The sequence below is a fragment of the Gallus gallus genome, chromosome 2 (assembly GCF_016699485.2).
Source record: "Gallus gallus isolate bGalGal1 chromosome 2, bGalGal1.mat.broiler.GRCg7b, whole genome shotgun sequence".
Classification (NCBI taxonomy): Eukaryota; Metazoa; Chordata; class Aves; order Galliformes; family Phasianidae; genus Gallus; species Gallus gallus.
In genome coordinates this window covers 135,702,890-135,726,683 of record NC_052533.1, presented here as the reverse complement: position 1 = coordinate 135,726,683, position 23,794 = coordinate 135,702,890, and the positions used below count along the sequence as shown (strand labels likewise).

Here is a 23,794-nt window from a genome sequence, read left to right as displayed (position 1 = left end):
TAAAAAAATATATTTACACACAATTTCCAAATGGAAGTAGGAAATTGTTCTGCAGTTTATGGCCACTGTATCCCTATTGGATTATTTCCAGCTAATTTATTTGAAATAAAGATCAGAAAGAAAAACTTATACTCTCCCTGGCTGTGTATGCCCTTCTCTCTGCTAGGGCTTCCTCGCCCCTATGAATCGGCTAAAAATCAAACTTTATGGAGGAATAGTTCAATAAATTGAAATTGTGCCTAGCATACAGTACAAATATAACAACCTCAGATTAAGTTATTGAGCTAATACTGCAGTACATAAATCAAAGGTTTAGGAAGGAATTCTATAAATATGCCAGTATTCAGCCCTATTTATCAAGAGCCAAAACAAAAGAGATAAAAAGGAGAAAAAATTGTGGCAGAGAAGGCAATTGTACACTGGGACCAAGGATCAAGTGAAGTGGTAAATTCTTTACCCCTTAGCATCTGGAAAGAGGCTTCTCATCAGAAGACCTCAGGATTTTTTCTACAGAACCTTAATCACATTTTGTCAGCTCATCCACATTATGGCTGGAAAAGACATCACTTGACATCAGGCATATTTCTCTTGCTAGAAGTTTCTCTCAAGAGCTGCTTAGGAAAATTACCAAACCTGAGCAGTCTGAGGAGAGACGAGGCAGAAGAGAAAGGGTGAGCAACTGGGAGCGATGGGGGAAACCTTGGTTCAACAAGCCTTTGGACTACTGTCTGGAACTTAACTCCAGAAAAGAATCTGGTGTACACCAGTACAACATCCATACCTAACTCCCTAATTTATTATGTTGTATCAGAAACAGTGTTGCCAGCAGGAACAGGGAAGTAATTGTCCCCCTGTACTTAGTGCTGGTGAGGCCGCACCTTGAGTACTGTGTCCAGTTTTGGGCCCCTCACTGCAAGAAAGACATCAAGGCCCTGGAGCGTGTCCAGAGAAGGGCAGCAAAGCTGTGGAGGGGTCTGGAGCACAGGCCTCATGAGGAGCAGCTGAAGGAGCTGGGATTGTACAGTCTAGAGAAGAGGAGGCTCAGGGGAGACATTATTGCTCTCTATAACTACCTGAAGGGAGGTTATAGTGAGCTGGGGGTCAGCTTCTTCTCTCGTGTGACTAGTGATAGGACTAGAGGGAATGGCTTCAAGCTGTGCCAGGGAAGGTTCAGGCTGGACGTTAGGAAATACTACTTCTCTGAAAGGGTGGTCAGGCACTGGAATGGGCTGCCCACAGAGGTGCTGGAGTCACCAATCGTGGAGGTGTTCAAGGAACGTTTGGACTTTGTGTTGAGGGACATGGTTTAGTGAGAAGTACTGGTGATGGCCGAATGGTTGGATGATCCTGTGGGTCTTTTCCAACCTTGGTGATTCTACGATTCTATGATTCAAGGTAACGTGCCAGATCTTCACACGGGACCACAGTCTACACTACCTATGGAACTCAATGTGAGAACTGTGAACAGAAATAGGCATATGCAACCCTTTAGTATTTACAGATAGATATTGATGGCTCATATTCATGCCTGAAACAAATAAAGACATCCTGTATTTGCATATATGCATGCCAGAACAGTTTTCTCGGGGCCCTGTCTAAGCAGGAGTTGTTCCTAATGAACAACATGCAGGGACTCTTGCTCCAAATGAAAGTGTCTTCCTGTGTAGCTTGGAAAGGGCTAACCCAGAGCACTGTGCTTCCATTTCACAGAGTGTGTATTCAGAGCTAGCCAGGAACAACACTATTTGTTGAGAAGCCATTAGGCATTTTCTTTAGCAACTGTTTGAAAAGTCATGATAACAGAAAAATCAAAATTTTTGCTTGAGAAAGGAAGGATCAGGCACTCCTTTGGGAAGAAACTGCTCTCACAGCTACATGAAACTTGCATTTTGTTTCCCACTAGGAGAAAAATGCTTTCTGAAGTCTACTGCATCTCTCTCTGAACCAGTGGGATTTTGCAAAGGCAGTGACTGCACATAAAGGTAGCTTTGCTTTTAAACCCTACAGAAGGCCACTGTGATGGCTGAAGGCAGTAGTGATGTCACCAACAATCCAAAGGATGTAGGAGGGTAATTCCATTGGAAGTTAGTCCCCACAGGTCACCTGCAGACTGTTCATACAAAGTAAGTGATCATATGGCAAAGTTTGCATATATATACACACACAGGAAAATATGGAACAACATGAAATACTTAAGAATTACAATTCCCTATACAATAATCTTCTGCCTTTTCATTGACAGCATAAGAAAAAGAAATAGGTCAGTGATGATGTAAACTTTGTACACAGAGGCAACCATGAAGGTCCTGTGCAAATGTGATGTATGTTGCTGGGACAAGCATTTCCAGACGGGCTTGCCAAGCTTCAGCTGAAATGTCAGCAGTTTGCTGCTGTTCCTCTTTCTATTTATGCTTCAGCTCTGCAATCACTTAATTCTGTTACTTGATATTCATAGGAGCTAAAACACCCTTTACAACACGGGGTTGTACTAGAAATAGGATGAAGATATTTCTAATTTGGTACCTGCAGCAGAGAAGAAACTTCCATCTGAAATAGGGTTATAGAGGGGATCTTCAAAGAACCTCCAGTTATCAGTTCCCATCACTGTGTCTATTTCTGCTTTTTTGCCCACAGCCATACAGCCAACATGAGGAAAAGCCAGAACACAGAGCCAGATAGGGATCTCAGATAAGCTGTCTCTTGGCACACAGAGGAGGAAAGTCCAAAGCTTCCAAAGAAACAACAATCTGCATCTGGGGCTGCCTCCTTTATAAATTGAGAAGGTAATGAGGTCACTGAGAGTGCACAGCAATGTCCTGAATACTCACTACGCCCTTCTGACATGGTCAGGGGTCAAAACAAGCTCTGGGGATCCAACGCTGGCATGGTGCAGGGTCTAGGATGAAATTAACATGACACTTCTTGGAGATACTCTTTCAGCCCACAGATTCAATCCAGAAATTCAGACCCAGAGCCTTCATGGTGATTATGCCAGACTGTGTGTCTGGGAAATGCAATCTGTGTTTTTGTCTCGATCTGTCATAAAACTGAAGACTGCTTACAAAACCAAAGTTGTGTTCCTAAAACTCAAAGGTGCAATAATCTGACCTTGTGCCTGGTCTTCATTTAAAAGAGCACATCATAATATTGTTGATTTGTTTAAACAATGAATGTAAATATGCTTTGTAGATAAAATTTATGTCAGCTCTGTTTGGTTTGACCCTATAAGGTAAAGGAATGTGTAGAGAGGACTGCTGACTCCCTTACTCTTCTATTCACACTGTGATAAACCCATGCCTGAAGGTAGTAACAGCATCACCTCTCCTCTCTTCTTAGGGAAGCAGGGAAAGTCAGTATCTGGCAAAGCTACAGTTCTAATGACACTTTCTCCTCATGTCCATGTGAAGCTGTAAAGCTGCTAATCTCCCTGCTTGCCAAATCGTTTCACTTGCATATCACTTTTTACAACTAACACTTCTAACTGCCTGCACACTTTAACCTTGAACACTTCTGCCTCACTCAAAAGCATGAAACTGGGTTTTACAAACATGAAGTTTGTAAAACATTCAAGAAAACATCAAGTGTAGGTGAGTTATTATTTCACGTGCCTCAGTCACAAGGAAAGGGAAATCTGCCTGCTCCACGCCAGCTGGAGTGGAAGCTCTCAAATCTCAGGAGCTCACAGACCTCCCTCTCCATAAGAAGGTCAAATCTAACTGTGTTTATCATAGAATCACTTAGGTTGGAAAACACCCATAAGATCATCAAGTTCAGCCATCACCTAACACTACTAAGTCCACCGCTAAACCATGTCCATAAGGGCCACGTCCATACATCTCAAATATACCTCCATGGCTGGTTAACCCACCACCTCCCTGGGCAGTCTGTTCCAGTGCCTCACCACCATCTCCGTGAAGAAATTCTTCCTGATGTCTAAGCTAAACTCTGAGAAAAGAAACCAACACCCACCTTGCTGCAGCCTCCTCTCAGGTACATTTAGAGATCAGCTATCCCCTTCGTCTTGTGCAGATGAGGTGGGATGCATGCATGGGGCTAATGCATTCAGGTCAAGGTCCATGTGATACTGCTATGTGGATCCCCAAAAGAACCAGTACACATTTCACTTGACAACAAGCTATCTTTGCTTATATTCATCAACTAGGTTTTATTCACATTGTTAGTCTGTATCCATTGCAAGGATATTCTAAAGCTAACTACATGAATAAGTACAATGGAAACTAATCTTCTGGGGATAAAAGTATCTTCCTGAATCTAAACGGAAGACTTCTACCAAAACTGAGAGGGAAATCACAACAATTTCGAAGTTCAGATCAGGAACCATAGGACAACTGTTACAGACATTCCTTGGTGAATTAACACGGTAACTCCCTGAAAGAAGGCTGTGGCAGGGTAGGTGAAAGCTTCTTCTCCCATATAACAGCAAAAGAACAAGAGGTAATGGCCTTAAATTGCACCAGGGGAAATTCAGGTTAGATTTTAGGAAAAATTCCTTCTCAGAATGAGTGCTCAAGCATCGGAACAGGCTGCCCGGAGAGGTGGTGGAATCACCATCCCTGGAGGTCTTCAAGAGAAACGTAGGTGTCACATAAGGGATGTGGTTTAGAGCTATCACCATGCATGGGGTGATAAACAAGACGATCTTAGTACATTTTCCAACCTTAACAGCCCTATGATTCTGTGAATAATCAAAAGCCCACCAGTTCTCATGGACCTTTGCCAAAAGTCACTCTCAATAAAGGAAGTATTTCACAGACAGAAGTCTGAGGAAGGAAAAACATAGGATTCATGGAAGGTCAATGAAAAAAAAAAGCCAAACCAAACAGTGAAATCTGTGTCAGGGAATGTACACTTGTTATCTTGGTAGCACGTCAGGGAGAGGCAAGTGTTCCTTTGAAATGCCAAATAGGACAAATGTGGGTTAAACAGCCTATGTCCTCCTGCTACAACTATTACTGCTGTCACTACCTCTCAGAAACCTGAAAAACAGATTGCAGAATGTAGAGCGGGATGCTGGACTGCAGGGCTGTGCTGCTAGAGTCAAGAGGACACAAGGAACTGCGGGTGCAAGAATGCATGGCTGGGTTATAATCCTTTTCTTGGAAGCATGTGGCATCCTGATGGGGTAGGGGAATCAAAAAGCAACAATTCCCTATACATCAAGGCTGAGGTCTTTTTTACGCTTATTCTTGGGGTAAAGCTGAGCATGAGCTTGCTGTGCTCTTTTACTGCATCCAGGAGGTTTCAGACCTCTCAAAAACAAACTGGGTCCTCCCACCACCCATCTCCCACTGCCAGGAACAGCACCACAACACCCACAAAGCCCAGCAGTACGGAACACATCTGTACTCTAGCCAGTGCAAGTATTGCTATCTGCCAGAAGTAACCCAAGAACTCTGTGGGAGAAATGAACTCATCTCATCTCATGTGCAGCTGTGGTACCTCTCCCACCCTGTCAGTGAGTGACAAACAGTTCTACCAAGAGATTTTATTGCTTTGGGTGTCCCCTGCTCTCAGAGCCCCTACAGGCAAGGCTGTTCCTGCTCTGAGCCCCACAGACCTGCAGGAGCTCTCCTCAATGGCACAGTGGGCAGACCAATGGCTGCTCTACATTCTGCCCTCAGAGGGGCACCAGCTGTTTGTGCTCCTTTCAGTAGTTCCTAGCAGGCTGCTGAAAGTAAGCAAAAGATCATCTGCCTTCATCGTTAGTAGTAAGTCATACTGCAGTATTGTTTCAATTCATTCTAGCAATTTTTCTTCCCTCTCTCTACAAAACTCTAAATAGCAGCCAATGAGGTATCCAGTGTGCTGTGCTGCGTAACCATGAACATCATTAAGCATAAATAGCCAGTACCTGACAGGTGATAAAATGAGTAATAATATACTTTGTGCTATATACCACGGATAGCAATCAGATTTTAATATTCAAGCTATGATTCAAGACTTTGTATCCACTTCCAAGAAGTATGTAGGTTCAGCTTAAAATAACCATAGAAGCAATACTCTTTCAGTATACATTACGTTGTATTAAAATCATCACACTCTGTTTCTCTCTTCACATTCTAAATGAATAGCCTCCTTTTTTCATGTTTAGTATAACTGTATACTGGGCTTCATTTTTATTTTGAAAGAAGCTATGAAAGCACTAAGTGAAAAAATAGTGAATAGAAGTGGTGATCTGAACAAAATTTCTTCAAAAAAATCCTTACTATATTTTGATACCAATTCATGCCACTTTTTTTTAATCTCCTACACCAGGCAACACTGCAATATCCAAGTTGCAGCCCTAAAAGAAGACATGATTAGAGCGATTTTTTTCTCCACAGATCTCCAGGAGTCTGTTGAAATCCAGTGGTTGACCACTAACCTATAAAATAAAGCTTAACTGATGCAACAGAGAATAATAAACAGTGGAATACACAGAAGGATGCACTGCTGCTGACTACAAGTTGTACACACTCTGAGACCACGCAAAAACCAACCACATTCACAGGTTGTAGTAATTGAGATGTTTCCAGAAATGATGGGGAACTGCTCCTGTCATTGCATGTGACACTTCAAGACACCATCTGAATACTGCATGTCCCACATGCCATCATCATTCAAGAACTGTAAGCTCAAATAGACACAAAGAAGCAGCACTGTTCTGGTATGGGAAATGGTTAGCCAGTCTCTTGAGAAAAAAAGACATTGGCATGGGAGTCTGGCCTTACTGAAGCAAACTAGGAGAGGAACATACAATCCTTCAGGTGAGTTAAAAGCAGAGGGCAAGAAAATCTACCCAAGTGATACGGAGGGAAGCTAAGGTCAAAATTAGACAAAGTTTTGGAGCAAGATTTTTAATTTCTTACTTGAAGTAATTATTTACCTACCTTTTGGAGAAATGTGATTAAGGATCCAGTCAGAAGACCTTACAGTCCTGTCTTCTATACTTGAAGGACTTGTGCTGATTTCTGTAAACAACCTTGGGAGTATTACAGGTAGGAAGAATATCTTGGAATGCTCTATACCAGGAATCGTGGCCTACTGAAAGTCCTGTTCCAACTGAGGAAAAAGATTTCAAGTCCTGACTATACTGAGGCATTTGCTGCTTAAATTAAGTAGAAGTGGTTATGTAGATAAATAGACGGAAACTGTCTTGAAAGGGCTCACTAAAATTTGTATTAGTTTCCATGAGCAATGAGTCATAGAGGTTTGGCTTTCACATAAGTAAGGGCGTGTGGTTTCTCTTAATGGACTAATAGATGCAATTGGCTTATAACACATTAATTGCTAAGTGTATAAACCGAAGCGTGCGCACAGGAGGCTGGGTCTGGGTATCAGGGAAGTGTCTGTGAGACAGCAAGGGAGAAGCCAAGAAAAATGCTAATAACACGCCACATTGTCTTAATTCCATTCTTGATTTTGTGCAATGATGTGAATGCAGCATTACTCAATGGACTAAACAGTCCATATACATGAAGTGTGTATTATGAGATATGTAGTCATAAATAACTCATAAAAACATGCTTTATTGTTCTTAAAGAGAGAACAGGTTGTGTTTGAGGGTTTTGCTTGGGTGCGTATTACTTCCATGTAAACCTCTGACACCTGTTGTTCTTGCTAAAGCATGATGCCAATACGACAAAAGATGTCCACATTTGTAAGTATGCTTCCTTGTTTTTGCAGCAGAGTATTACTTGGTTTTCATTTTTACTGTGCAAATATGCACTGGTCCTTACATGGCTGACTGGAAGGACCAGTATTAAAATGGTCTGTCAGTAGTTTATAGTCAACATGAAACTTGTAACATGTTTTCCAACAACATCTGAGGAAAATCCTATGACCTTTGTGACATATAACTGTGTGAAAAAGTGGCTGTCTGCTGTGAAGGAATCCCATCAGTTGGCTGGCAGCATCCATAGAGACCAAGTGGCAGACATGCATCCTTGCTAAATCAAAGCAGAGACGCCAGGAGCGATGGCAGAGGACCACTTTGCCCTCTCCACCATCCAAATCTGCATTTACTCTGGGTGAAGCCTCTGTATGTCTGTATCCTGTTGGCTTTCCTGCCTCCACATACAACACCCATTCATCCTGCCAAGACTCGGATCACTGGGTTTGTAGGCACCGTTCAGTCCTCAGCTGAGAAGCTACCATGAATAGCTAGCTGGCTGTAGAGTCATTGTCACCCTGCTCTATTTAAGCCTGGAATTCTCCTCATTTTACATAGTGTCATATGATTTTTTTTTTTTAACTGAAATAACATAAAGTGTGTAATTATTGAAGTAAATATATCAAAATGGGATGGAGGAGACTCATGTTACAGCCTTTTTCAGTTCTCTTAAGTTGTCATGTTTGCTTAAGAAAAACATTGCCTTAAGTGTGAAATATGACCTTCACTGCCAGCTAGAGGCAACAAAGCAGTATAATCCCAATTAACATTCTGCTCATTTATATATTTTTTTCTTCAGGAAAAAATTGTAATATCTCACAAAGCTTTACAGGAAGTGACAAATGAAGAAGAAATTTATCTCCATCTACAGAGAAGAATGCAAAATGTGTTAGAAAACTACTGATTGCTCCAGAGTACATTAAATTAGTTCCAAATGTATCTATGCCAAATGATAAGCAATAATTTTACTCAACAATTCTGAACACAACATTGCAGTATTTATTTTTCGAAAACAGAAATGATCATATTGTGATAAACAATGGTTTAATGATAAAGAATGTTCCTATCTGGTTTAAATCACTTTCTTCATCTAGGCCATACAAGCACCTAAAGGGAACAGTTATAGTATGTGAATTTAAGGAGATTAGTGAATGACACAAAGTTACTCTTAAATTTTAACTTAAATTTTGGCAGGCTGATGAAGAACCCTATCACTAAGGAAAATGTATTAATAACAATTCATTTAAAGACTAGTTCTATTTAGAGGAATTTACTTCTACAAAAATCTAGCCTCGAGATGGCTTCTTTGACTGAGCTCAGCACTATTCTACATCAGATACTTGACACAAACAAATACACAGCTGCTGCATAACCACTCTTTATGAGCAGCTCCTTCTGTCAGTCTGCTATGAAGGATCTTGTCATGCTTGATTAGGCCTTGTTAAATGTTCAGAAGTAGATGAGCTTTGAAAAGATAAACATTACAGAAGCATTTTTCCTCTGCTCTTAAAATTACATGGAAAATTTCCTTTAAAATGATAAATGAGTAAGTAAATAAATACATAAGGAGCCTAGAGAAGCTCTGCTTGCTTCACCAAACAGCCTGCTCTCATTGCTGGGCCATGTGTTTGTCATTTCTCATTCCAGGCTAAATTATCTCTCCACACATGCAGAAAGCTCAGTGAACAGGTATTTATGCGCTCTGACAGTCAATTCAGACCGTGACTTATTATTGCTTTAATAGCTCAGAACATGCACCCTGATCCTTATTCACCAAGTAACAGCATTGGCTTTACATATGATCTCAGCCATAGTTGAATGCTGGTAGAATTAGATTATAAAAATATGGTTATGTTTACAATGTGCTCCAAGCTGTGGTTCAGGCCTGAACTTGAATCCAATACTGACAATCACACACACACGCAGAATGGCCCGGGTTGTATGGGACCTCAAGGATTGTGAATCTCCAACCCCTCCGCCACAGGCAGCACCACCAACCTCCACATTTAATACCAGACCAGGCCGCCCAGGGCCCCATCCAGCCTGGCCTTGAAGCCAATAGTATAGGATAGACTTCAGATGGGCAACAAGATGGAAACAGACCAGAAGTCAGGGCCTGCACTCTGCCTTGACACAAACTCAGATATTCACTCGCTGTCAGCGTGAATGGCCCAGTTACTCCTAAATCCAATTTATTTATTCAGGTCATCCCAGGTAACCAGTGATAGGACAAGAGGTAATGGTGTTAAGTTGCACCAGGGGAGGCTCAGGTTGGATAATTAGGAAAAACTTTTTCTCAGAAGCAGTGGTGCAGTATTGGAACAGGCTGCACAGGGAGGTGGTGGAGTCACCAACCCTGGAGGTGTTCAGGAAATGTGGAGACATGGCACTGAGGAACATGGTAAGTGGACATGGCAGGGATGGGTTGGGATTGGACTGGATGATCCCAGTGGTCTTTCACAACCCTTATGATTCTATCATTCTATGATTCGACATCGCCTGTCCTGAATAAAGGCAGGATCTGTGAGCAGACAGGGGATGGTCGCTTGCACATGATAGGAAGACCACAGCTGAGCAGTTAGGTCATGGGCACAGCTCACTATAACCACCCAGACCCACAGGGACACGCAAGCAAGAATGCCATGGTTTAGTCATTATTCCACACTCTATCCTTTTCTGAGGTGAAGTAGTGATTTTTTTGCATGAAAAGATGTGCTGTGTACAGTCTTAAGCCTGCAACAGAATGTCATAATTCAGTCCACTGGAAGTTTTCCCCAGCTACTATAAGTTTAAGAAAAAATGTCTTTCTATGTTTATTCCACAGTTTATGCAATCCATTTTTCTTCCTCCTTTGCCCCAGTAATGTCTCTCCCAAGAGTGCTGTTGTTACTGGCCACGTATAAACTCACATGTTCCGGATTCATCAGAAAAGAAATCAACATGAAGCACAAATATATTTCATATGAAATTATGTCGAATACACTGTTTCATCTGGTGTTGATTTACAGATTTAAAAAACAAATCATATGAAGTTCTTAATAAGTTCATTTGGAGCAGCTCTAGACCTGCTGCAGCCAAACAGAGTGAATGCAAGCAATTATTCTGCAAACACCACTGCTGGATTCATTATAGTATGCCCAAAATACAGCACTTGGAAAAACCACCACTTTATAGGAACCATTATGAAATATTTCAAAGGACCTAGTCCTTATGTAACTGTGATAAAGCAAAACGGTACAAAGAGGAAAAGACAAATCTCATTACTTTCTATGTGTTGAGAGAAAAAATATTATTAAAAAAAGTAACCAGGATAATGATGGAGCATGTAACTGATTTATTAATAGGCTTTTCACTACATCCATAAGGGCAAAGGAATACATCTCTTTACCTTCCAAACAGATTATCAGATGAGACAAGGGAAGAAAGTGTTAACAGCTCTTATACCTCCCTTACCTTTAAGGTCGACTGAAACTGCATTTTCCACATGCAAAGTTGTCACTGCAGGACTATGGAAATGCAATAATTTATTTATGCACAAAAATAAACAGTAAATTGGCACTTTTTACACAAAGTCTCCATGAGATGATCTGAGAGCACTTGATCTTGTCCCATCGCTGTGCTGGCAGTAAGACAGTAGGAGCAGGTGGTTTGCCCTGAGATTACTGCTCTACTTGTAATGCCAACATGACACAGCCAATGTGATTTCTGGCATGAAGGTGGTATTTCAACCTTCAAGCACATATTACTCTTTATATAGCCCTTGTTCTTCTCTCTATCATAATCTTTCAAGGACTGATATAAAACAAGTATGTCCAAAGTATGTGCACTTTCATTTCCACTCCTAAATTCTTAAGAAATTGATCTAAAGATAAACTTATATTCACTTTGAAAAGCTCTCTTGGTGGTGGAATGAGTTGAAATGTTAGCACCTAATGAATCTCACATAATCTGGGGTAAAATCCTGGCCTGAATTAAGACAGCATGGTCAATGAAACCACATTCTCACCTTCACACTCATCATAAAAATCCAGATTTGGGGACTGAGAGATTTGAAAAGTTCTTGAACACTTGTTTGGAACTAGATTTTTTCTAGCCCTTAAATTTGCTTGAAAAGCTGGACACAGTGAAAGAAGTGGTACTGTCAACCACCACATCACTTATACAAACCAACCCAACTCATTTTCCACTGAAGAAGGTTAGGAAATATTCTCTCAAGCCCTCCCACCAGTACAACGGATAGGACGGTAATCAGTGGTTATTAACCAGTAACAAAATCTTGATAATATCATTTACTACAGCTAAAACAATATGACTTCATGCCATGTTTTCATGAAACTGAGAGTAATTCAGGTTGGAAAGGAGGACTCAAGGTCATCTGGTCCAGCCTTTGTTCAAAGCAGGTCCGGTTAGTACAAGTTACTCCAGTTAGTACAAGTTACTCAAGAGTAAGTCATGAGTTGAGTTGAGACTTCAGTATCTCCAAGAATGGAAACTCCAATACTTCTCCAGGTCCCTATCCATTTTCTGACCTATCCTGATGGCAAATAATTTTCTTCAGACATCTCATGAGACTTTCTCTTGCTAATTGCACTCACTGCCATTTGTCCTATCCCTGTGGAACTCCAAGAAGTCGGTCTCCTTGTCTTCCCTACTACCTTTCATAGGTGCAGCCAGCAGTAACCAACAAATAATTCTCAAAATAGAATTTGTACAATCTCTTTTTGAATTTGTGCATGATAATGCTACTTACGGCTTCTTCATATCATAATCTCACTCTATTTCCTCTGACTGAGCACCAGAATAGCAATTTAAGCTAGAAATTATTCTTTCCATGTCTTGTTAAAATTGATTTCAGCTAGAGAAAAGTATAAGTTAATTACATCCTGAGAATCAGGAAACAATTAACAGCTTTCTATTATATCACCTTGATTTCTACACTATACAGTTTTACACTTCTGCAGAAAAGGATGTGTGATTATCAAGAGAAGGATCTTTTTTGCAAGAAATGAAAGGAAATTGTTCTGCTGCAGACAATCAGCACTATAAATAATTCTTAGCTAGTATCTCTTCAGAAGTCATTTCCTTTATTTGCGATCCTAACTTTGAGTGATGTGTTGGCCATGTGCTGTCAGACTCTCTTCCCAGAGTGGATGTGCGTAAGTGTTGGGCTCTGATTCCTCAGGCAAGCTCTCACAATTTCAGCTTCCTGTGAATGTTCTGCAATGCTCATTTGAATTAGATTAAAAATCATTGTTTTTATGAACCATGTTGTAATTATGCCCTAAGTTTGGATTGCCTGCTACATCAGAGCTGAGAATGGCTTGTGAAAACACAAAGGAATACACAGGCCTGCTGTAAGAATCCCCAGTGCTTTGCTTTGAAGATACAAATCACAATGTGAAGAGCAACAGATACAACATGCAAACACTTCTTTTTAACTCCTGCCAATAAACACATTTGGCCCAATATAGAAAGAAAGTGGTGCAAACACAGAGCCAGTCGATCATACAACAATTCAGATGAACAATAATGGGAACATTATGGCAATATACCAGTTTTGGCAATAGCTCTCAGTGAGACAAACAAGGAAATAAAGGCAGGGAAAACTCCACAATGCAAGGTGAAAGATCTCTGTGCAAGATGACAGCTGTGTTCCTAAAGGATGGGAGAATCTTCCCAAATCAGGTAGATTTTATGAGATCCATAAATTATAGATATGATAGTGTTAGTGCTGCTTTTCATCAGAAGACCTCTGGATTTCTCATCTCTGGGGCAGCCACAATTCTCCCCCAGAAAGTTCATTTGTAGTTCCAATTTCTCCTTATTATCTCATACCTCAAGACTTGTTCTGTGCTTTGCCCTTGGCAAACATTATCTTGTTTGGCTCTTATCCAGCTGGAATGCCCTTGGATAGATAATTTCCTCAGCTCTTCATCTCAATCACATTGCCCATCTCCCCTATTCCTTCCCTTGCTCCTCCTCCTCTTCTGTCACATCAAACATTATATTACTGTGCTTATCCTCACTTTCAAGATCCCATCTCTTCTATCACCACCTCTCAAGCAATGTTGGCTTTTGCTCTAGCTGGCCATTTGGCTCCATCTTTGCCATTAGATTTTAAATCTTGAAGCAAGCAGCTTCTGTTTGTTGTCTCAACAGGAGACACTCCCACCCAAACATCCACAGAGATACCTGGATGCAATGCCCCAAATCCTGCCCAGCATTGTTGTGATCTCTACCAAAAAGCATAACAACTAAGCAGGTGGTGTGCTGAAGCTGCACTTCCAGCACAATAACCAGAAGTTTCAAAAGTCATGTTATCTCTGCACATGCCTGTATTCATTTGCTATCCCTTTATTCTACGCTTGGACTATAAGCAATATGGTAGCGAGGCCATCTTTCCATCTGCTGCATTGTGCCTTGCACCGCTCTGGGATCTGATCTTCAGGATTCCCAGTATAAATGGGTTCTTTATTCTTTGTAGGACTGAAAATCAGCAGCATGTGGCTTTTGGCAGCCCAATGATGAGACAGGCCTAAAGATATCTTGTCCATCCAACAGCAGTGTACCATGACCAGAGGATGTCTGTCCAGCTGCAGGCATGTTTGAAGTATATGAATCAAATATGGAACCTCTCATGTCCAATAAAAGTTCTGACAAACCAGCTGAGCCTACACAGAGGATCTCACCTTAAGCATTTTAACATTTCAAGTTCTAATTGTAACAGGGACTCCAGTGACTGGATAACTCATTGGTTTGCAAAGTGTGCAGTTTTATTCGTCAGAATAAACACAGCAAAATAGGGTCCCACTCTGATTTCAGATACACTTCCAGCATTTTTTGGCAACAATCTTTGCTCCTTGCTTGGTCACTTCCCTGCGAAGCTAGTAAGTGAAATGCATTCAGGGAGAGATGTAATGAGTTCTCAGGATGGCACAAGGTAAGTAGGACATAGCAAGGCAAAAATGGACAAAAAGAGTGAAAAGGGTCTCCTGGCCTGGCACAGCTGTATCATACTTCGACTCCATCAGAAGTCAGTAGGATTGTGGAGTCTCTGGAGCTGCTCACCTCTGACTCCAGGCCAGTTGAACTTCTCCCTTGCACTGTCATTGGCACTCAATATCAGGAAAAACTTTTTCTCTGAAAGAATGTTCAGGTATTGGAATGGGCTGCCCAAGGAGGTGGTAGAGTTGCCATCCCTGGAGTGTCAAAGAAAGGTGTAGATGTTGTACATAGGGACATGGTTTAGTGGGCAATGTTGCTGGTAAGCAGACAGTTGGACTACATGATCTTAGAGGTCTTTTCCAAACCTTAATGATTCTATGATCCTGAGATCACTGTAACCTGGCTGAGCTCCCCAGGCTGCTACCGTAGGGTCAGATAAGCACTCGTGCAGCCCTCCAGCAGAGCAGCAGCCCAGCTCCCCTGCCTTTTTCTGCAGTAGCAGCCTCACACACCAGCTCAGTTCTGCTGTAAAACCCACTGCCGACAGCCCCTGGTGCTCCACATAAACCAGAGAGCTCTCTTCTTGCAAAACCCTGTGACACAGCTGTGGTATCTCATGTTATCAGCCACACACTTGCAAGGAAATGAAGAATTACGGTCCCTTATGCAAAAACTAGCTTCTGTACTTTCTTCAAATTAGGAAGCCCAAACAGGCATATTTTTTAATTATTTGTAAGTGCACCTCTGATACCTGAATGCATTTACTGGATTGAGGCACTCATAAGAAATAAACTAAGACTACAAAATTATGGAGATGATAATTAAGATGGAAGCTGCATTCTGAAGCAATGCTGTTTACACTGGTAGCACTATGATGTGCTGGTCTTAGAAACTGCATAGTACAATCTGTAATACATATATCAACTTTTGCCTCTGCTCATGCACAACACCCTGACAGAAGCACAGAAGTAAAGCTAAAAACCTTGAATGAGAAATAAACCCAAGAGAGTGCCAACAAGTGGTTTCTGGGCCACCTGTTTTTTCTTTGCATCAGGCACTTAAACTCAACCTTATTTTTATAGTCTGTCTTCCATAGGAGTCTGAAGTTAGCAGGTAGGAATCAAGCAAATGTCTGTCCTCAGTTGTGTGCAGGCAAATGAAGTCCTGAGGGGCTGTCCAAGCAAACCCAGCAGTAGCTGTATGGTGCCTTCTCTCTGTCCCTGACCATGAATTTCTGTCTGTTTCCTCACCCCAGCACTGGCACTGCATGCTGAGTCTGTTCAGAAAGTTAATCTTTTCTCCCTTGTCTGCAACTGATGTAGTTCCCTGAACTTTGGATCCCATGAACATCAGTGAGAAGTGCAAGGGAAGCGATAAAAGAAGGGCAGAGGCAGCCTGCAGGTAGATCTGCTGTATCAGAAAATCACAGTCTTAAACCGTAGCTGAGTGAAATGGTGTAAGGCTGTTTCTGCCCCCATGCTTCTCCAGAAAAAGCTTTTATGTGGTCATGTGGTGAATCGGTTTGTAAAGACCCAATTGAAAACCCAACAAAAAGCCCTTCTGATCACTGCCATGGTGCAGGTCACCATGTGGGGATGGTTCAGAGATGCTTAAGCCAGTCTAAATGAAGTGAAGCCTCAAGCAGGGAACCAGCACTACTGACAACCACTGCCTGGAGGCTCCTCCAACTTCACAGGCTCCTTCAGAGCCCGAGTGAGCCTCTGGGCTACCTTTTCCTTGCTCTGTGCTTCCATGAAACTTGTTCCCCCTCTATGCTTCAGCATTTTCCAAAAATGAAGGACAATGGCTACACATTTTTATACTTCCACTCCCAGTGTAGAGCACTCTCCTAGTAGTGCAGTTTTAAATACTTTATCCTTCTTTAAGATCACTGTATTTGTTCTGCTGCAAGGAACAAAGGCACATTCACAATACAGTCAAGTCTCCTTAAGACCACAAGAAAAAAGGTGAGGTTCAGGACAATCCTGCAAACAATTAAAACAAAAACAAAAACAAAACAAAAAAACAGCATGACTGTTGCTGATATTTGACAGGAAATTGATTAAAAATTCCTCACCTTTCCTTCTGCTGAGGCAACCTGCCTTTACAAAACTGCCTCACCATACTATTCATACTACTAATGTGTCTGAGTCAAACCACAGTAAGTAAGGACCCTTTTTAAGGTTTAAGCCTTGCTAAGGTTTTAAATAAAATCCAAAGGTTTACTCATAAAAGTTATTTAGAATGTATAATTCTATGCCCTGCTCTTGCTTAAGGAAAACCAGCAAGCCAACCTATGAAGTGTTGTTCACCCAATGAACGCCATCGTTTCTGTTGAGATCTCCAGCTTTGCAGTTCCCATCATTATGATTGCGTTATTATTATTAGCACCGCACTGCAGTTTCTCTTCAAAGACTGCTTCTGTACTTTGTTTTGTGTTGCTTTTTTTATGGGGTGTATTCTTCTTTCAAACCTAGGCACAAGTACTAAACCTATTTATGTTCTTACCATGACTTTCATTCCATTTGCCTGTTCTTCATTGATTTAACCTCCTCCCACAGAAGTTTGAATAGGTGACTGTATTCAACCCTTGCCTTCAACACAGAAAAATTAACAGCAAATGTGGCCACAAAAACATGCTGTGCCAGGAAGAGAGAGGCAAAAGAGTCAACCACAAAGCAGAGGTTTCAGATATAAACAGCAGAATGAGCAGTAAGAAAGGTGGAAGGGTCTGGCCCTTCGGGAGGGACTGCTTGTTTCTGAGAGCGGGCCCTAAGCCTGGAGGTATCTCCAAGCCAGCACTCAGCACCTGGACAGTTGATAGTGGGGATGAAGAAGCCTATGGCAGGAGGTCAACTGGACTGCAAAGAAGCTCACATTTGCTGCTGTGACAGCATCCTTCAAGTTCTTAAATTTTACATTATGGAAAGCACTGAAATTCTTACATTTTTACATTTCAAAAAGTACCAGAGTCTGCAGATAAAAGGAATAGCTTGATTGGGATGCGGTGCACAGATCACTGCCTCATCCTTGTCCATTTATCCAACAACAAAAGCTGGCTAACCTCTTTCCTGGCTTCAGCCAAGTCTTACTCTACAGATGAGACTCAGGAGGGGGAAAGGAGTGGGTTCCTTCTCAAACACTGTCCACAGAGATTCCCCCATCCCATCCCACTCTGTCCCATCCCATCCCACCCCGTTCCATCCCACCCCATCCCATCCCCAGCACACACACTGTAAGTTCTGCATCTCCCCACTGCAGCGGTACTTTTCTCTGTGCTTTAGGGATGTCACTCTTAGGCTCCATGTTTGCTGCAAAAACCTGCCACAAACTGTGGCCAAGATTTGTGTTGCAAGAACTTTATCTTTCTTCTGAGCACACAGTGCCTACCCCTGCAGGGATGTAATGAATAGCTTGAATTCCTAGGCGCTATCACTATACAAATAGTAAATAATAATGACAAGTGATAGGAGCACTCCTGTCATGCTGCCAGCCTGTGGCCGCTGCCCCCACAGGAGCTGGAGTTGTGTACTAAACGCAGCACACAGCAAAGTGAGGCTGCCTATGGAATATTAATCCTTTCTTCCCTGCATGAGCATTGACATCAGAGTAGTCTCCTTTACCTGTTCATAGGCAGTTCCTATGATCTAAAATAAATAAAACCCATTCTTGTGCACGCTACACATACAGTACCCTTTGCTTCCCTGCTAATCTCTGCTAACCTGAGACAGAGGTTAATGATTCACTCCATCTGGAATGGAATACACAAAATATACAGCCCAAACCACTCTTACAACATCCGCCTTACTGTGTACATAGAGCAAGAGTGATCGCTGTTTGCACATGCATTGTTAGCTACTTTAACTCAGAGCTGCTGACTGGAGCGACTCAATTATTGAAACAGCTTAAGGGAAAGACCTGAGCAAATGACAGCCTTCCATCTGAATTTACAGAAATGCTGAAAAACCAGAAGTTTTGCTGAAAAACAGGAGAAACTGAGATTCCTGGCCTGGGAACCTTAGGTATATATATGTGTGTATTTGTATACGTGTATTTATATACACATATATGCATATATATGTATATATACACACCCACGTGTATCATAGAATCATAGAACATCCTGAGCTGGAAGGGACCCATAAAGATCACTGACTCCATGTATGTATATGGCACTACTGACATAAGTAAAATTAGTACAAACACACAAGATTTGAGGACATGAGAAGGTAAGTTGGATATCAGAGATTCCAGAAAAACTGAATGTATACAGTTATAAAATTAATTCACCTGAGTTAAAATGTATAACTAAATGTGCTATGATAGTATTGATTTAGCAGGAAGCTTCTTGATTTCAAAGCACACAGTTTTGCAACCTTCCCAACCTTCACTTTGAAGCCCTCCTTTCAGGGCATTCCTCTGGTGGAATTTCACAGAGAAGGCTGACAATTTTTTGGCTGCTTGATTTTGGAAAACAAATTAAGGAAAGTGAAATTAGTTGGGCAGAAAGCTCTGGAGCACTTTGTTTCTGATCTGATGATATAACCTCCCATGACCCATCTGCCCTGAAGAAGTAAGCAGATACGAGCCTTCTCAAGTGAGACAAATGAAAATTATTTTTTCAGGGTCAATTTTGAGCCCAATTAGGACGCTCTTCACTAATGGAAGTGCAGCCACTGGTGGAGAACTCAAGTTGGAGCATGACCGTGGTGCAGGGGTTAAAAAGTACATACAGTATTGGATAGGCTTAGGCAGATCTCAAAATCTAATCTCAAAGAATTCTATTTCCAGAAGTGGCATGTAAGACTGATTGATATCTGATGATCAGTCTGGACTTGTCTGTTGGGGAATAACCCCTGCGTAGTTCTGGATCTTATCTCCTCACACTCCTTTTAGTGTGTCTCTATACTGTCACAGGTGTGCATCACTGGAGTGTTAATGCTGTTTTAAGCACAGTGATAGCATTTGATAAATTATGTAACCATATGCTTAATATATTTCTATAATACAGCAATACATTAATGCCATGATCTCTTGATTGCATTTCTCTAGTAACTGTTACTGCTATGCGCCATTGGGTTAATTGCATCTTCGAATGCCAATGAACTTTTGACCCTTACCAGAGTGAAAAAGGTTGACTGTTTACTGCTCCAAATAAGAAACAAGTTTATGGACCTGTAAGAGCTATCATACTGCAGAAGTTCATGACTCTGCTAGTTATGCGCTCCAATGTATTATGAAGTTTTCGTAAGTGATAATTTTCCTGAAGCAAGACCCGTGGGAGACCACTGAGAACTGATTCTGACCTTTCTCTCACAGCTTCAAAATTTACATCTGTTTACCATGCAAACCTCTTTTGTAAAACGAAAGTCATGTGCAAACCCTGATAGTAAGGCAAACAAATTTCTGTTGAGCCGTATCTTACATTTTGTCTTTCCAGGAAGAACATAAGAAACATGTTTCATTCTGCCCTAAGCGGAAAGAAAGAAGACACTGAACTATAGGTACTACTCACAAAAAGCTCGTCTAAAAAGCTTCCTAAATATTTATTGAAACAATTAACTGAAGTGTGAGTTGGGGAAGGTGCTGCCTCCCATATAGGCTTGTGAAAAAGGCACATCTAAAAATCTGCTGAGAAGAAGCATTAAATGTCATTACAGTAACACCTAATTCAGAGAGCTGCAACGCGTACACAAAGGCAATTTCTAACAAAATAAAAGTAAGTGCTTTTTAAAATCTTGGTTTTTGGTCAACTGGTGCCTGAAGACACTCTGAATGATTATGTACATTTATAAGAGAAATGAGGGCCTCTCAGAAGACACAACAGAGTTCAGTGGCAATCTGGGATCAAGAAGTAATTAGTTGCTGAGTGAGGTATCAGTCAACTCTGGCTGTAAGACAGGCAGTCAGCAAACACATCAAAACAAACCTGTTGAAACCACTCTTGTTTGCCAGCTGTAACTAAGTCAATGCTCAAACTCCAACAGCAAGACTTCAATCATTACACCAACCAGTGCTGAAATGGGCACAGCATGTTTCCTTCTGCTGGCAGAGAAATGAATCTAGAATTCCCCTGCTTTGGACAAAACCATTACAATTTCAGTAGTGCTGTTACACCCCCCATGGATTACTGTCTCGTTGTGACTATCCTGGGCTGCATCAAAAGAGGGGTGGCCAGCAGCGCAAGGGAGGTGATTGTCCCCCTCTACTCTGCCCTCAGAGGCCATGCCTGGAGTATTGCATCCAGGCATGGGGCCCCCAGCACAAGAGTATGCAGAGCTGTTGGAGAGGATCCAGAGGAGGGCCATGAAGATGATCAGAGGGCTGGAGCACCTCTCCTGTGAAGAAAGGCTGAGGGACGTGGGCTTGTTTAGCTTGAAGAAGTCTCCAAGGAGACCTCACTGCAGCCTTCTAGTACTTGAAGGGAGCTTACAAGCAGGACGGGGACTGACTCTTTACACAGTCTGATAGTGACAGGACAAGGAGGAATGGCTTTAAACTAAAAGGGGGGATATTTAGGTTATATGTTAGGAAGAAATTCTTTACTTGGAGGATGGTGAGGCGATGGAACAGGCTACAGAGAGGTTGTGGATGCCCCCATCTCTGGAGATATTCAAGGTCAGGTTGGATGGGTCCCTGGGCAGCCTCATCTGGTGGCTGGCAACCCTGCATGTGGCATGGGGGTTGGATCTTGATAATCTTTAAGGTCCCTTCCAAACCAAGCCATTCTAGTATTCTCTGACTACCCAAAGCACCACAGCTGAGGCACTTCCCTTCAGGCACATCCATAGAGGATGGACTGCATGCTCAGTCCCCAGGGCTGCACCCAGACAGGTGTCTGAAGGTGGGGACTCAGCAGGGTTGAGGCTTCTAATGGCTCTCTATGCCTCCAGGAAGACAAACACCACACACTCCTTCTGAGTACAAGTTTCTTCAGGAGATCATTCTTTGGATCATTTGTAACCTATTGAGGACATCTGTACTGCATGATTCTCAAATGAAAGAGCTCACCACTGAATAGCCATAGGGTATCCAAAAGTGTAGCTAAGCCAGGGAAGACTTGATGCTGGGGCAGCTGGCACTTTTAGGCAGCCCCAGCAGCCTGTCCCCTTACAGAGCTATCAGTGCCTGGAGAGCCAGACCATACCCATACAAGCACTTGACTTTCTCATTCTGGTCTTCTGAGGCTGCTACAGGGTCCTTTCTGAAGGGCCACACTGCTGGGATCAAGAGTCTTCAGCTTTGTTTCACGGCCACCAGCCTGGTAACTAAAAAGCCTGCCACGACCCAAACTTCAGAAGTCCTCACTTTAAAAAATCTGTTCCCATTAACCAACAGAAAGAGTTGGTTAAGTATTTGCTTAGCCAGCTGCTGGCTTTAGAGGCAGAGGACCTTACCAGATGTGAAAATTTACCATATCAGCTAACCTACAGCTCAAGGTCCTTTATTTTTCCTTGTGTCATATCACCCATGGACCACAGGCCAGGATTTACGTCACAGCCTCATCTCCCACGAGCTGCCGGTGACCAAAGCTGCTGTGTGACAGCCCAGTGCCAGCACCTGGTGCTGCTCTGCTGCAATGAGCTCAGCCCTCACTGCGTAAAGAGGTCACAACTGAGGAGGGTCACACAGCAACCAGGCCATGGGAATGGGCCAGTGAGACAATGCACGAGACTGGAGTGAGACGAGCAATAAATAGGACTTCATAAGGAATCTTAATCAAGCAGCTATCATAAGCATCTGCATTTAGACATGTTGTTTAGTCTAGTAGAAGAGTATTTATACCTACATTTTCTTATTTATATGTAAGCAACACCATACTCAGTTTCATCTAACACTTTACTCCCAAGGTATGCGTTCGTCTTGCAGCATGCAACACCTGCCCATGTGCACTTTCACCCAAATACACACAGTCACCTGTCCTGCTGCATCACTCCCAAGAGGGCTTATCTAGCATTTGCAAGCATCACTAAGAATAGAGTACAGTACACTTCCTTGAATGCGCGAGCGTGTTGGTTTTCTATCATCTGTTTGTCAGCCCCGGAGGCTTCTGAGGTAACCAAACTTTGATCTTGAAAGCCCTCCACGTCTTCATATAGCACTAACAACTATGCACTTATCTTGGACAGGAAAAGGGAAACTTTAAATGTATGGTTAACCAAAACTTGTCTACCAGCCAGTCTTCTGTCATCTATTCTGCAGCTGTTACTGTTTGGAAAACCCTTGTATAGAGCATCCCAACAGAGAAACATAAAGAAGCTACCAGAGTTAGGGGAAGAGAGTTGTTTTAGGGTCCAGTTTCCCAGGACAGCTCCAGCTGATCCAACAGATCCCTCCTGCCAGAATGGGAGATCTGCTTCTTCCCCACCACCTCCTCTCCCTCCTTCTGGCTCCATATTCCCACCACTCATCCTCCGCAGATGCTGGCAGTGATCATCTCACAGAACCAGCATGCTCGCTAGGTGGCCACAATGGAAAGGATGTGAGCTGGCACTGCATAGGACTACAGAACCATGGACAGGAGGGGGAGGGGAAGCAGATCTCTACTGCAGTAGCTAGGTGTTAATGGAGGCTGTGCCATCAAACCAGCCCAGGGTGATCTAGGCCACTTCCAATGTACTCATAAGGGAATGCCCAAAGGTACCTTCATGGGACCAGGAAGTGGAATAATTATTTTGTAGACGATATTGGCCAAAAATAGCATCACATTTAATTACCTTAATAAATAAAATTAGGGACATGGTTTAGAGATCAAGGTGATGACGAGTCAACACTAGACAAGATGATCTTAAGATGTCTTTTCCAACCTTAATGATTGTATGATTCTACGATTCTAATGATTCTATGAAATTACAAGTGTCATCCTTGATTGTGACAGTAATAAGCTGACTGTGGGAGCCAGACTTATTGAAGTTCTTCCATCTTCTCCTTAGGGAATGATTGCAAAGCTTTTGTTTTTACATTTAACTTCAAGGAATACAGAAGGTCTGAAGCAGATCTCCATATAAACTTTATATTACAATTCAGTATTCAGCTTTTTGTGAGGTGAGTTGGAAGCTGTAGGAGTCTTGTCAGCACTTTAACAAACCCTGTAGCACCAAGTCCACTCTGCAAAGCCTGCATGCTGCTGTGTCCTAAACAGGCCGCCCAGGGAGATGGTGAAGTCACTGTCCCTGG

General features: G+C 42.2%; 1 protein-coding gene across 5 annotated transcripts in view; it reads right to left on the bottom strand.

Annotated features, from left to right (window-relative positions):
* Nucleotides 1–23,794, bottom strand: part of DEPTOR (DEP domain containing MTOR-interacting protein) — a 73,067-nt gene that overhangs the window by 47,761 nt on the left and 1,512 nt on the right. The window lies entirely within an intron of this gene.